A 15,336-nucleotide genomic window follows, 5' to 3' on the forward strand; every position below is an offset into this window, starting at 1 on the left:
GTCTTCAAGAGAGCGAGAGTTGCACCCCTTCTGAAAAAACCTACACTCGATCCCTCCGATGTTAACAACTACAGACCAGTATCCCTTCTTTCTTTTCTCTCCAAAACTCTTGAACGTGCCGTCCTTGGTCAGCTCTCCCGCTATCTCTCTCAGAATGACCTTCTTGATCCAAATCAGTCAGGTTTCAAGACTAGTCATTCAACTGAGACTGCTCTTCTCTGTATTACGGAGGCGCTCCGCACCGCTAAAGCTAACTCTCTCTCCTCTGCTCTCATCCTTCTAGACCTATCGGCTGCCTTCGATACTGTGAACCATCAGATCCTCCTCTCCACCCTCTCCGAGTTGGGCATCTCTGGCGCGGCCCACGCTTGGATTGCGTCCTACCTGACAGGTCGCTCCTACCAGGTGGCGTGGCGAGAATCTGTCTCCTCACCACGCGCTCTCACCACTGGTGTCCCCCAGGGCTCTGTTCTAGGCCCTCTCCTATTCTCGCTATACACCAAGTCACTTGGCTCTGTCATAACCTCACATGGTCTCTCCTATCATTGCTATGCAGACGACACACAATTAATCTTCTCCTTTCCCCCTTCTGATGACCAGGTGGCGAATCGCATCTCTGCATGTCTGGCAGACATATCAGTGTGGATGACGGATCACCACCTCAAGCTGAACTTCGGCAAGACGGAGCTGCTCTTCCTCCCGGGGAAGGACTGCCCGTTCCATGATCTCGCCATCACGGTTGACAACTCCATTGTGTCCTCCTCCCAGAGCGCTAAGAATCTTGGCGTGATCCTGGACAACACCCTGTCGTTCTCAACTAACATCAAGACGGTGGCACGTTCCTGTAGGTTCATGCTCTACAACATCCGCAGAGTACGACCCTGCCTCACACAGGAAGCGGCGCAGGTCCTAATCCAGGCACTTGTCATCTCCCGTCTGGATTACTGCAACTCGCTGTTGGCTGGGCTCCCTGCCTGTGCCATTAAACCCCTACAACTCATCCAGAACGCCGCAGCCCGTCTAGTGTTCAACCTTCCCAAGTTCTCTCACGTCACCCCGCTCCTCCGCTCTCTCCACTGACTTCCAGTTGAAGCTCGCATCCGCTACAAGACCATGGTGCTTGCCTACGGAGCTGTGAGGGGAACGGCACCTCAGTACCTCCAGGCTCTGATCAGGCCCTACACCCAAATAAGGGCACTGCGTTCATCCACCTCTGGCCTGCTCGTCTCCCTACCACTGAGGAAGTACAGTTCCCGCTCAGCCCAGTCAAAACTGTTCGCTGCTCTGGCTCCCCAATGGTGGAACAAACTCCCTCACGACGCCAGGACAGCGGAGTCAATCACCACCTTCCGGAGACACCTGAAACCCCACCTCTTTAAGGAATACTTAGGATAGGATAAAGTAATCCTTCTCACCCCCCTTAAAATATTTAGATGCACTATTGTAAAGTGGCTGTTCCACTGGATGTCATAAGGTGAATGCACCAATTTGTAAGTCGCTCTGGATAAGAGCGTCTGCTAAATGACTTAAATGTAAATGTAAATAATTATTAATATACGCCTACTGTATGGTAGCTCGTCTCGTAAAAGTAATGATGTTTTTGTTTGGTTAGCCTTTGGATTTTTTTTTAAATAAAACTTTTTCTTCTTCAAAAGTTCCAGCTATGCAGGCTAACGTTAGTTAGCTAATTAATTTGCTAGCTATCATACAGAACTATCATATATTAATAATTATATCGTTAATATAAGTAGACATGTAATCATAATTGACTGTAGCGCATAAAGCACCCACAAACTACCGGGCGGTCCATTTGAAAATCATTCCTTCCTCCATCGCACCTGCAAGTGTAAACTCGGCAGATGTTATGGTCCCTTATCAGAAGTGTCCACTTAATTTGAGGGGAGAGGGTGTGTCTGGCAAGTGTTTGGAATGCAGTCCCTGATTAATAACATTTGCACTTGTATTTCAAGATTGAAAAATATAATAGCATAATGTTGTGGACCGAGCTAGCCATTAACGTCCCTTAATGCTCAGACACATTCAATGTCTGTAGCATAGCGTATTCTACTGATTTAGTTATGTTTCACATCATATTCTTTAAATCCTTAATAGATGTTTTTTTCTATGCCAGTGGCTAACCACTCCCATTGAGCATTTTGTATATTATTAAGACAGTAGGAACTTCAAGGGGAACATAATTTTACTTCACATGTGTTTTATTCACTTTGGGTGAGAACTATTTGCATACACTGAGTCAGACAACTTGTTGTGTCTAATTTCTGATGGCCTTTTCCTTTTAGCATGTGAACAGTATGGGTTCTTAAAGCCACTGTTCTGGCCTTTTTGTAACAGTATAATTTTAAAACCGTCCCATCGCCCATACCCGGGCGCGAACCAGGGACCTTCTGCACACATCAACAACAGTCACCCACGAAGCATCGTTACCCATCGCTCCACAAAAGCCGCGGCCCTTGCAGTGCAAAGGGGAACTACTACTTCAAGGTCTCAGAGCAAGTGACGTAACCGATTGAAATGCTATTTAGCGCACACCGCTAACTAAGCTAGCCGTTTCACATCAGTTACACTCACTCCCCTTTTGACCTTCCTCCTTTTTTCCGCAGCAACCAGTAATCCGGGTCAACAGCATCAATGTAACAGTATAATTTTAAACCGTCCCCTCGCGCGAACCAGGGACCTTCTGCACACATCAACAACAGTCACCCACGAAGCATCGTTACCCATCGCTCCACAAAAGCCGCAGCCCTTGCAGAGCAGGGGGAACTACTACTTCAAGGTCTCAGAGCAAGTGACGTAACCGATTGAAACGCTATTTAGCGCACACCACTAACTAAACTAGCCGTTTCACATCCGTTACACTTGGTGGAACAACAGGCAACAACTGTAGGCTGAGAGGGAATCATAGTGCCTGGTCATCTGGCAGCTTTTCGGAGTGCTGCTGCTCTATTGGCTGCTGGGCTGATGTGAGACTTCCCAAAGCAACGGATGGCAGACACAAGACTTGATGGATTGCCTTTAATTACATTAAATTGCTTCGCCATTGCCTCCAGTGCCTCACTGAAGTTGTCATCGATACTCAGCCTATTTAAGTGATCCAGCATTCCAGCAACCAGGTCAGTTGGTGATAATTCAGAATCTGTAAAATAAACACATGTTTTTTGTGCAATGTAAAAGTCACGTAATATATCACATAAAATGTGTCACTGTCAATATAATGTCAGTGTGAACTGCTTAGAAGTACAATTCACCCTCATCATTGTCATTGGTCACAGGCTGTTTAGTCAGGAGCAGCACACTCTGTTTGTTCCTCCAAGCAGGTGGCCATGTCTGCAAGTGAACATAGAAACTACTAAGATACAATGCACAATGAAGGTTGTATATTTGGATGGTTCAACTGCACTCAATATGGATGACAACACCATATACTATTATTTGAAAACAACAGTGGAAAATGATAACCCAAACAGAATACAAGTGCCAGTCTAAATACTTTTCCTGTATTCATTCATGAAGTGCAGATGTATTGAACAGAAGTGGCACTGACAGGGGACAGTACCAGAGACTATGTAAGGGTCAGAGGATATGACATGGCCTGGAACCAGTCTGATTCTCAAGAGTTTCTGTTGTCTGATTTGAATGGTACCACAGGTATTTTTGGAAGAAAAGCCTTTTCTTCTCTGAACAAAAATATAAACGCAACATGTAAAGTGTTGGTTTCATGAGCTGAAATAAAAGATAACAGAAATGTTCCATATGCACAAAAAGCTTATTTCTCTCAAATGTTGTGCACACATTTGTTTACGCATTTCTCCTTTTACAAGATAATCCATCCACCTGACAGGTGTGGCATATCAAGAAGCTGATTAAACAGCATGATCATTACACAGGTGCACCTTGTGCTGGAGACAATAAAAGGCCACTCTAAAATGTGCAGTTTGGTCACACAACACAATGCCACAGATGTCTAAAGTTTTGAGGGGGCGGGCCTCACGAGTGTCGCAGCTGTCTAAGGCACTGCATCACAGTGCTACAGGCATCACTACAGATTTGGGTTCGAGCCAGGTGCATGCACTCTGACACGGTCGCCAGTTGGACGGTGTTTCCTCCGACATATTGGTGCGGCTGGCTTCCGGGTTAAGCAAGCAGTGTGTCAAGAAGCAGTGTGGCTTGGCAGGGTCGTGTTTTGGAGGACACATGACCTTCACCTCTCCTAAATCCGTATGGGAATTGCAGCGATGGGACAAGACTGTAACTACCAATTGGATTTCACAAAAAAGGGGTCAAATATATAATTTTATGTTAATTTCTCTGCCATAAGCCACCTCCAATATAGTTTTTAGAGAATCTGGCAGTACGTCCAACTGGTCTCACAACCGTAGACCACGTGTAACCATGGCAGCCTAGGGCCTCCACGTCCGGCTTGTTCACTTGCGGGACCGTCTGGGACCAGTCACCCAGACAGCTGATGAAACTGGGGTTTTGCACAACCGAAGATTTCCTGCACAAATGGTCAGAAACCATCTCAGTGAAGGGTCTTGACCTGACTGCTGTTAGGCATTGCAACTGACTTCAGGGTGCAAATGCTCACCTTCGATAACCACTGACACACTGGAAAAGTGTGCTCTTCACTGATTAATCCTTGTTTCAACTGTACCAGGAAAATGGCAGACAGCATTTATGTAAATTTGGCCACCTAAGTTTTCTGAGCAAAAAATGTATAAATATACAGTACCAGTCAAAAGTTTGGACAACTACTCATTCAAGGGTTTTTCTTTATTTGTACTATTTTCTACACCGTAGAATAATACTGAAGACATCAAAACTATTAAATAACACATATGTAATCATGTAGTAACCAAAAAAGTGTTAAACAAATTTAAAAACTCTTGGCATTCTCTAAACAGCGTCAACTGGAATGCTTTTCTAACAGTCTTGAAGGAGTTCCCACATATGATGATCACTTGTTGGCTGCTTGTCCTTCACTCTGTGGTCAAACACATCCCAAACCATCTCAATTGAGTTGAGATTGGGTGATTGTGGAGGCCAGATCATCTGATGCAGCTCTACATCACTCCTTCTTGGTCAAATAGCCCTTACACAGCCTGGAGGTGTGTTTGGTTCATTGTCCTGTTGATAAACAAATGATAGTCCCACTAAGTGCAAACCAGATGGGATGGTGTATCACTGCAGAATGTTGTGGTAGCCATGCTGGTTAAGTGTGGCTTTGTCACGCCTTGGTCATTGTATCTTGTGTTTTGTTAATTGTTTGGGTAGGCCAGGGTGTGACATGGGTTTATATGTTGTATTTCGTATTGGGGTTGTATTAATTGGGAGTGTGTATTATTAGGGGTGTGTCTAGTTAGGCTTGGCTGCCTGAGGCGATTCCTAATTGGAGTCAGCTGATTCTAGTTGTCTCGGATTGGGAACCGTATTTAGGTAGCCTGAGTGCGCGTTGTATTTCGTGGGTGATTGTACCTGTCTTTGTGTTAGTCACCAGATAGGCTGTAATTTGTTTCACTCGTTTGTTGTTTTGTATTCTCAGTTATTTCATGTACAGCATTTTCTTCATTAAATGTCATGAGTAACCTACACGCTGCATTTCGGTCTGACTTTCTACAAACAACAGACGAAGATCATTACAGAATCACCCACCACGATTCACAGACCGAGCAGCGTGTGAACTGGCAGGATCTGAAGGAGGACGATATGGATTATACTACGTGGGAAGAAATCGACAGGTGGGCGGCCGACCCAGTGCGAGTGCAGGAGCCCGTCTGGGATTCCCTACAGCAATGCGAAGAGGGCTATACACGGATGGAATCGAAAAGGAGAGCACGGCTATACAGAGCGAAAACCGTAGGTAACGGGGAAAGCGCAGAGAGAGAGTGGCAGAGTCAGGAGTCAGACCTGAGCCTACTCTCCCTGTTAATTGTGAGGAGCAGCAATATGAGGACTTCTGGTCTTGGGAGATGATATTAGACGGAAAAGGACCCTGGGCGCAGCCGGGAGAATATCGCCGTCCCAAGGAGGAAATAGAAGTAGATAAAGCGGAGAGGCGTGAGTATGAGGAGGCAGCACTGCGACGTGGTTGGAAACCGGAAAGTCACCCCAAAAGATTTGTTGGGGGGGGCTAAAAGGGAGAATAGTTATGCCAGGTAGGAAACCTGTGCATACTCCCTGTGCTCACCGTTGGGCTAGAGAGACCGGGCAGGCACCGTGTTATGCTATGGAGCGCACGGTGTTTCCAGTGCGGGTGCAGAGCCAGCTGCGACTTATACCAGCCCTTCCTATTGGCCGGGCTAGAGTGGGCATCGAGCCAGGTAAGCTTGGGCAGGCTCGGTGCTCAAGAGCTCCAGTGCGCCTGCACGGTCCGGTCTATCCAGAGCCACCTATACACACCAGTCCTCCGGTAGCAGCTCCCCGCACCGGGCTTCCTGTGCGTGTCCTTGCGCCAGTACCACCAGTTCCAGCACCACGCACCAGGCCTCCAGTGCGCCTCGCCTGTTCAGCGCAGCCAGTGCTTTTCTCCCCTCCTGCGCTGCCGGAGTCTCCCGCTTGTTTAGCGCAACCAGAGCCTTTCTCCTCTCCTGCGCTTGCCGGAGTCTCCTGTCTGTCCAACGCCACCAGTGCTCCCAGTCGGCCCAGCGCGTCCAGTGCGCCTCGCCTGTTCAGCGCAGCCAGAGCCTTTCTCCTCTCCTGCGCTGCCGGAGTCTCCTGTCTGCCCAGCGCCGCCAGTCGGCCCAGCGTCACCAGTCTGCCAGGATCCGCCAGAAGTGCCAGTCTGCCAGGATCCGCCAGAAGTGCCAGTCTGCCAAGATCTTCTAGATCGGCCAGACAACCTGAATCATCCAGGTCCACCAGCCAGCCAGGATTTACCGGAGCCTACTACCTGCCTGAGCTTCCTCTCAGTACTGAGCTTCCTTTCAGTACTAGGCTTCCTCTCTGTACTGGGCTCCCTCTCATTACCGGGCTTCCCCTCAGTACTGGGCTGCTTCGGTCCCGGGCTGCCCCTCTGTCCCGGGCTGCCCCTCTGTCCCGGGCTGCCCCTCTGTCCCGAGATGCCCCGCTGTCCCGAGATGCGCCTCTATCCCGAGCTGCCCCTCTATCCCGAGCTGCCCCTCTGTCCCGAGCTGTTCCTCTGTCCCGAGCTGTTCCTCTGTCCCGAGCTGCCCCTTTGTCCCGAGCTGCCCCTCTGTCCCGAGCTGTTCCTCTGTCCCGAGCTGCCCCTTTGTCCCGAGCTGCCCCTCTGTCCCGAGCTGCCCCTCGGTCCCGAGCTGCCCCTCGGTCCCGAGCTGCCCCTCGGTCCCGAGCTGCCCCTCAGTTATGTGGGGATCAGGGTGAGGACTATTAGGCCATGGTCGGCGGAGAAGGTGGATTATCCTAGGACGCGAAGGGGAGGTACTAGGACATTTATGGAGTGGGGTCCACGTCCCGAGCCAGAACCGCCACCATGGACAGACGCCCACCCGGACCCTCCCTATGCTCTTGAGGTGCGTCCCGGAGTCCGCACCTTAGGGGGGGGGTTCTGTCACGCCTTGGTCATTGTATCTTGTGTTTTGTTAATTGTTTGGGTAGGCCAGGGTGTGACATGGGTTTATATGTTGTATTTCGTATTGGGGTTGTATTAATTGGGAGTGTGTATTATTAGGGGTGTGTCTAGTTAGGCTTGGCTGCCTGAGGCGATTCCTAATTGGAGTCAGCTGATTCTCGTTGTCTCGGATTGGGAACCGTATTTAGGCAGCCTGAGTGCGCGTTGTATTTCGTGGGTGATTGTACCTGTCTTTGTGTTAGTCACCAGATAGGCTGTAATTAGTTTCACTCGTTTGTTGTTTTGTATTCTCAGTTATTTCATGTACAGCATTTTCTTCATTAAATATCATGAGTAACCTACACGCTGCATTTCGGTCTGACTTTCTACAAACAACAGACGAAGATCATTACAGGCTTCAATTCTAAATAAATCCCTGACAGTGTCACCAGCAAAGCACCATCACACCTCCTCCTCCATGCTTCACGATGGGAACCACACATGCGGAGATCATCCGTTTACCTACTCTGCGTCTCACAAAGACACAGTGGTTGGAACCAAAAATCTCACATTTGGACTCATCAGAGCTAAGGACAGATTTCCATCAGTCTAATGTCCATTGCTTGTGTTTCTTGACCCAAGCAAGTCTCTTATTATTGGTGTCCTTTAGTAGTGGTTTCTTTGCAGAAATTCGACCATGAAGCCCTGATTCATGTAGTCTCCTCTGAACAGTTGATGTTGAGATGTGTCTGTTACTTGAACTCTATTTGGTCTGCAATTTGAGGTGCAGTTAACTCTAATGAATTTATCCTCTGCAGCATAGGTAACTGTGGGTCATCCTTTCCTGTGGCGGTCCTCATGAGAGCCAGTTTCATCATAGCACTTGAGGGTTTTTGCGACTGCACTTGAAGAAACTTTCAAAATCCGTATTGACTGACCTTCATGTCTTAAAGTAATGATGGATGGTCGATTTTCTTTGCTTATTTAAGCTGTTCTTGCTTCTGTATACCACCCCTACCATGTCACAACACAACTGATTGGCTCAAATGCATTAAGAAGGAAAGAAATTCCACAAAAAAATATTTTTTAAAGGCACACCTGTTAATTGAAATGCATTCCAGGTGACTACCTCATGAAGCTGGTTGAGAGAATGCCAAGAGTGTGCAAAGTTGTCATCAAGGCAAAGGTTGGCTACTTTGAAGAATCTCAAATATAAAATATATTTTGATTCCATATATGTTATTTCATAGTTGTGATGTCTTCACTATTATCCTACAATGTTGAAATTAGTACAAATAAAGAAAAACCCTGCAATGAGTAGGTATGCTCAAACTTTTGACTGGTACTGTATTTTAAAGGCTCAGTAATCGAGGAAAACCCTGATTTCACCAAAGAGGCACCAATCTCATCATGAGATTACCTCCATCACCTCTATTACAACAGGAGGATCAAACTGAAGAAGAGAAGGGAAATTAATTAATCCATTAATTTAATTTAGTCCAAGGGATTTCCATCAATTTCCAACATTTTCTTTGACAGAGAGGAACCCACAATCACAAAAAAGTTATTGAATTCACGTGAAATAACAGAAATAGTTATAGATGCCTACTAGTTGTAGATGCCTTTTTCTTATTCAACAGTTGATTGATGATTTTCCTAGTTGACTTCACATTATTTAAGGATTCTTGGAATTTGTCAGTTAACTATATTTTTGGGGATATCCTGTCACGACTTCCTCCGAAGTCGGTCCCTCTCCTTGTTCGGGTGGTGTTCGGCGGTCGACGTCACCGATCTTCTAGCCGTCACTGATCAATTTTTCATTTTCCATTGGTTTGGTCTTGTCCTCCTTCACACCTAGTCCCAATCCCATCAATTACATGTTGTGTATTTAACCCTCTGTTTCCCCTCATATGCACGCCGCTCAGTAGACAATGGACCTGATCGGACAGCTCAGAGCCTCTGCTTTTTTCTGTCTATAAGAAACAATAGGCTTGGTGGAAGAGGCAGGCAGGAAGGAAGGAAGGAAGGAAGGAAGGAAGGAAGGAAGGAAGGAAGGAAGGAAGGAAGGAAGGAAGGAAGGAAGGAAGGAAGGAAGGAAGGAAGGAAGGAGGGTATGGTCAAGCAAGGCATCCCCCGAGGCTAGATGCCCTGAAGTTTTTATCAGAACGGGCGTAGATTAGATTCGCCTTTTTTCTTTTCCCGACATGAGTTTGTGGCGTTTACTTTAAGATTGTTTTATTGTATGTGATTGTGCTAGTATGTGTTGGTGTGCGATGGATTTTGTACCCACGTTGTTATTTTTGTATATTTGGGTTTTTGGTCAGCACTCATTAAACGACTCCGATTATACAAAGTTCGTTCTCCTGCGCCTGACTTCCCTGCCGCCAACACAAGTTTTATTAGAGGACGTACAAACATTGCGAATTGAATTATGGGCGTTTCAGGTCCCGAAGTGAGCATAAGTATACACTCGCAAACTCCACTAAAAATGAGGGCTGAGGGGCTTACATTGCAAACGTCCCTTGCTTGGCTAATCTTTTGGACCGACGACAAATATGGCCGCTTAGATTCCCCCAAGGGCTGAGGGTTTAGGGCCGAGGTGCTGTCTACTTTTTTTAAAATTGAAACGCAGCTATAGTTTTATCCACCCCATGCAATTGCAATCAGTCAATGTAATGGACAACTTTCATCAGAAATCCACCCCATACAATTGCAATCAGATCTAATCTACAACTATCAGAAATCAAGCAATATGAATCAGACAGTGGGTAGCCACCTGACCACAGTTGGTCAAAAGGTTCAAATCAACGTTTCATATCGTGGTATAGATGTACTATATTGACAATGACACAATAACGCGAGATCACATGTCCAGCATGGCCGACAACCAGACCTCCGTTGCCCGCCATAGGAAGCAAAATTGAAATGAATAAATAAGACGTGAGTATTGTATTTGCAGTTCCTAAATGAATAAAAACCGTTTTAAACGTCACTTCTAACCAAGCTCCGCCAACTCGTGGCCCAGCTGGCTAGCTTTACTGACATTGCTAGCTCGTAGTCGCATTGCTAGCCCGCGGGCGCGTTGCAGGTCGACACAGGTGCGTTCATTGCTAGGTTGCGGTTGCTAGCCCGCAGACATGTCACATGTCTACACGGGTGCGTTCCAGGTGGTCTTCATTGCTTCATCATTTCTGGTTGTAATTCCATTAGTTAATGTAACAGATTAGCATAATTGTTTCTGATTATTTTGACTTATTGGCCTCTACTTGTGTATTTATTTTGTACAAATCCCGAAGCACTATTGCAGGGCTGACCAAATATGTTTCTGAAGAGCTACCATCCTGTAGGTTTTCACTCCAAACCCAGTAGTAGCTAACGTGATTCAATTTATCAACCAGTTAGTTAGGTGCGCTAGATAAACTACACATTCAAACCCAGAATCCTATACTGGATTGCTCCAGACTTCAAAGACAATATTTGGGAGAATAGCCACGCGAGGCTAGTGTTGAACATATCACCTAACCACATACTGGTGGTGTTCCTGCCTGATTACATTGCAGACATTGCATTGCATCAACCAATGGTTGTGACCCAATTAATCGACTGTCGGACATTAAATTGCTATATCATATGTGTTTAGCTGATATATTAAACACCTTCCCAAGCTTAGCAAGATCTGGCAGGTGTCTGCAATGTAATCAGGCAGGAATGCCACCCATATGATATAGCAGAGCGGTATAGCAATCTAATGCCTGACAGCTCAGTTGATGACGTAGCATGCAAATGACTTGCTAGGCAACTATATTGCTTGATGCAATGCATTATCTGCAATTTGGTCAGTGCCTGGAGCATGACCATCAATTAGCTGAATCAGGTATTTTAGGTTAGGGTTGGACTGAATACCCACAGGATGTTAGATCTCCAGGAAGAGGGTTAGGTATATCTGTTGTAACTTATGTAAGTAGCAGAATTCCCTTTTTCAATGAAACTGAAAACAAGCGTTTCTTATAGGACAAGTTCAGGTAGTCCCTTGCAGTTTCAGTCCATTTTCATTATGTTTGGTGCCTATTGAATTCAACTCTGTACTGCCTCCAACCAAGTCCCAGGCTATTGTGGGCACAATGCCCCACGATGGCTCATTTGCACTTCTATAGCTTTAGTTTAGTTTTTATGTAGAGAGCAGTCTCACGCATTGGTCGTTGAATGATGGCCGACCCAGATCCTAGTTTATGAATTCAGAAAGACTGCCACTGCTCACGGGAAAGATCAAAAGGAATGATGTGACAAACTGGTTGTAGTCTCCCATTTCATCTGTGTGTAGTATCTTTAGATTGGTCTGTTTCACTGGTCCACAGCAAGACTCCTTTTTGCCACACAATAATAATAATAATAATAATATATGCCATTTAGCGGACGCTTTTATCCAAAGCGACTTACAGTCATGTGTGCATCAGTCGGTGGTAATTGCTTTTGGTACAGCATGATAGGCAAAATCTCTCCAAAGGTTATAGTTTTAATTTATTAGTAGAACATATTAAGGCACAGTATGAATTGCATTTATCTCAAGGCCATCACACTGTTAAATAGCCATCACTAGCCAGTACCCTGCCCTGAACTTACTCATTTTCACTAGTTGTCGACCACCCGGTTACTCAACCCTGAATCCTAGAGACTGCTGCCCTATGTACATAGACATGAAATCACTGGTCACTTTAATGATGATTACATACTGCTTTACTCATTATTCTATATTCAAGTCAATGCTACTCCGACATTGCTCATCCTAATATTTTTATATTTCTTAATTCTACTCTTTTACGTTTTGATTTGTGTGTATTGTTGTGAATTGTTAGATACTACTGCACTGTTGGCGCTATAGGAACACAAGCATTCCGCTACACTCGCAATAACATCTGCTAAATATTTGTATGCAACCAGTACAATTTTTAATTTGAATACATCATAGAATCATGTAGACGTTAAATGTATCTTTACCAGTATAGGGTCTGATAGCATAATGTAGGAAATAGTCAGAATGGCTTTGTCCTAGCAGGTAGAACTGATAAGCTGTGACATGGATGTCATGTCTTTCAGGAGTAAAATGATGGCTTCCTATTGTCATTACACTCCTGTGGTGATTTGAAGGATCAGGTTACAGTGGCTCCACTCTACAGCGTGCTCTCTCTTGTAGAGGGGGAGAGCAGGAAATTGGCTGTTTTATGGGTCAGTCATAAAATATGCTGCCCTTATGCTCTGTAGTGTTCGAGATTGGAATGTGAACTGTGGAACACAGACACCCTTGGACATCAAAAGTTTGTATTATTAAACAATATTTGAATTTGAGAATGTGGGATGGTCCGTGGGTAGATCGCGATGAGCCAAGTAAAGCCAGGAGCAGGCAGAAGGTCATACACAGGGGGTCCAAAAGGGCAAAAGTACAGGCAGGGAAAGGCGAGTAACATCGTCCGGGAGGTCAGGTAATAGGTAGATAACAGGAAATCAGAAAGTACAGGCAGGGAATAGGTCAAATGAGTCATTAGTGAGGCATGCAAAAATATCATACATCTAAAGAACTGAACTAAATAGTGTGATAATGACACAGGTGATTGGGATCTGGAGAGTGAGCTGCATTCAGGGGATCTAGGTGTTTGAGAGAGCGTGAGCTGGAAAGAGGGCTAGAAAGTGAGCTGCGTTCAGGAGATCTACGTCTTTGAGGGTGTGTTGGAAGCAGACGTTACAGACAGGCATTTTCCTTATGGAAGGATTTCAGTCTTTTCACCAACTATTTTCCTATTAGGATTTTTAGGTATTGTGTTTTTACATTTCATATAATTTATTCATTTTGTCTTCTACGTAATGTTTTGCTAGGTTATCGAGTTGGATTGTTTGGGAGTCGAAACAGCAATCCTTGTCCACAACCCCGATGACCCCATACCAGTCAGCGCAACCACATCTGGGAGGGCAAAGGAATTTATTGAGGGCCAGTTTTCTGTACACATTTCTTTTAAACCAATCAGACTTGATTTTCCTTTGCGTAAAAATGTGTCAATTCATTATAATTCACATTTCCTGTTACTGCACAATTATTTTCCTGCTGTAGCAAACTGACTCAAATTAAGATCCTACATCTGTACATCTATAATGACTTTTAAATACACTCATATAGTACTGTGCCTCTTTTATTGCTACACCTAGGCAAACCTGCAGCTTCACAGTCAAATGGGTTTGACAAGGCTCGGATGCAAGGAGTACAAGCCTTATTCAACCAGAAGTCTAGTATGTATGTTTTTATTTTATGTAACTATTAAAATGTACTGTATGTGATTCAACAATAAATTACGGTCCTGCTCCGCTTTTAAGCAAGCTTAAAAAATGTAACCTCTAAAAGTCAGGCAGAGTTCTGGATACACGGGTTGACATTTGATTTATAAAAACATGTGTGGTAACTGTGCCTTGTTGATTTACATTGTTGATATTCAAGTAAGCAGATTTCTGGATCACTGGTAGAAGCTTGAAATAATGTATACACTTGATCTTCCTTCACTAAAGCCTTAATTCTGTTTAGATGAAGCAGGTGGACTTGCCAGAGTTCCATACATGGCTGTGGCTGCCAAGAAGGTGGCCATTGAGGTAAAGGGCATGCCAGGTGGGATAGAGTTTTTTTAAAAGCCCTCCCACTATGGCATGGACCAACTATCTACCATTTCGGAGGCAGGCCGTGGCATCAAGTTCACAATAAGTAAGATGCAATGCTTTCTACAATGTTTCAATGGAGAATTGTAATGTCTTGGTCATTGAGATTAACAACATTGACATGTACAGGACATTCCCTTTGAACAGATACCCATTGTGGCCATTGCTCTCATTAAAGGCAACGGTGGGCTTTGCTATAAATGGCCATCCACCACTTGTTGTCTTTTGGGCCAATGTGTCTGCTGATTTTGAATATAGTCATTTCAGAATTAGAAATTGGGTAAATTTGTGTGAGCTCATTTACCACACTACATAATGGATGAGGTGTTTCAAGTGCAGACACTAAATTAAACACACATCTGTTTGTTATTTGTTCAAAATGTACTGTAAATGTAGCCAACAAGTCAACCTGTATTTTGTCTTTTATGAAGAACATACTTTATTACTTTACACTTTATTACTTTACAATTTATCACTTTGTAATTGTCTGTATTTTTTTTTCAGTCATACAACAGGCATCCTTGCAGTTGCAATGAACTCCATTATTACTTGTCCATGATGAATTGTTTTTTAATAAATGGTTTTTAAACATTGTTGGGTGTAATTGCATTGATAGATCTAGTGAACATTGGATAAGCAACGCTGAACTGCCAATTGTCAATACAAGCCTTACATCAAAGTTGCCTGAAGCAGAATGGAAAGTCTTGTGCCCTGACCAGTTATTCAGAAGAAAATCCTTGTGTCTAATTTACATAAGGTTGGTTAACTTACTGGCGTGGACCCAAAACACACACATTCTACACATTTAAAAAACTCCCTTTTTAAAGTCTTATTGCAACCATGGTGTTATTTTTACTGAAGCTTATACAGTATATCAAATAGCATGACAATGGTCCACATCATATGGGTCAGCCGGTCCTATACCACTTTGCCCAACACGTTATACCCCAGAGGTTGTAAATCAAACCTTTTTAAAGGTTGGTTTACATTTACATTTAAGTCATTTAGCAGACACTCTTATCCAGAGCGACTTACAAATTGGTGCATTCACCTTATGACATCCAGTGGAACAGCCACTTTACAATAATGCATCTAAA

The 15,336-nt window shown here is 44.6% G+C and overlaps 1 long non-coding RNA gene across 5 annotated transcripts; it reads left to right on the forward strand.

Moving 5' to 3' along the window:
• The first annotated feature begins 2,832 nt into the window (after window positions 1-2,832).
• On the forward strand, window positions 2,833-14,832 carry LOC124033981. Of its 5 annotated transcripts, XR_006838484.1 has the most exons (4): window positions 10,098-10,486; window positions 13,415-13,822; window positions 14,112-14,285; window positions 14,744-14,832. It is a non-coding gene; the product is annotated as an uncharacterized LOC124033981 (long non-coding RNA). The 5 variants fall into 5 exon arrangements; XR_006838485.1 differs by lacking the exon at window positions 10,098-10,486 and adding an exon at window positions 2,833-3,131 and having other exon boundaries at window positions 14,112-14,832; XR_006838482.1 differs by having other exon boundaries at window positions 14,112-14,832.
• The last annotated feature ends 504 nt before the right edge of the window (window positions 14,833-15,336 follow it).

The sequence above is a fragment of the Oncorhynchus gorbuscha genome, linkage group LG04, assembly GCF_021184085.1.
Source record: "Oncorhynchus gorbuscha isolate QuinsamMale2020 ecotype Even-year linkage group LG04, OgorEven_v1.0, whole genome shotgun sequence".
Taxonomy (NCBI): domain Eukaryota; kingdom Metazoa; phylum Chordata; class Actinopteri; order Salmoniformes; family Salmonidae; genus Oncorhynchus; species Oncorhynchus gorbuscha.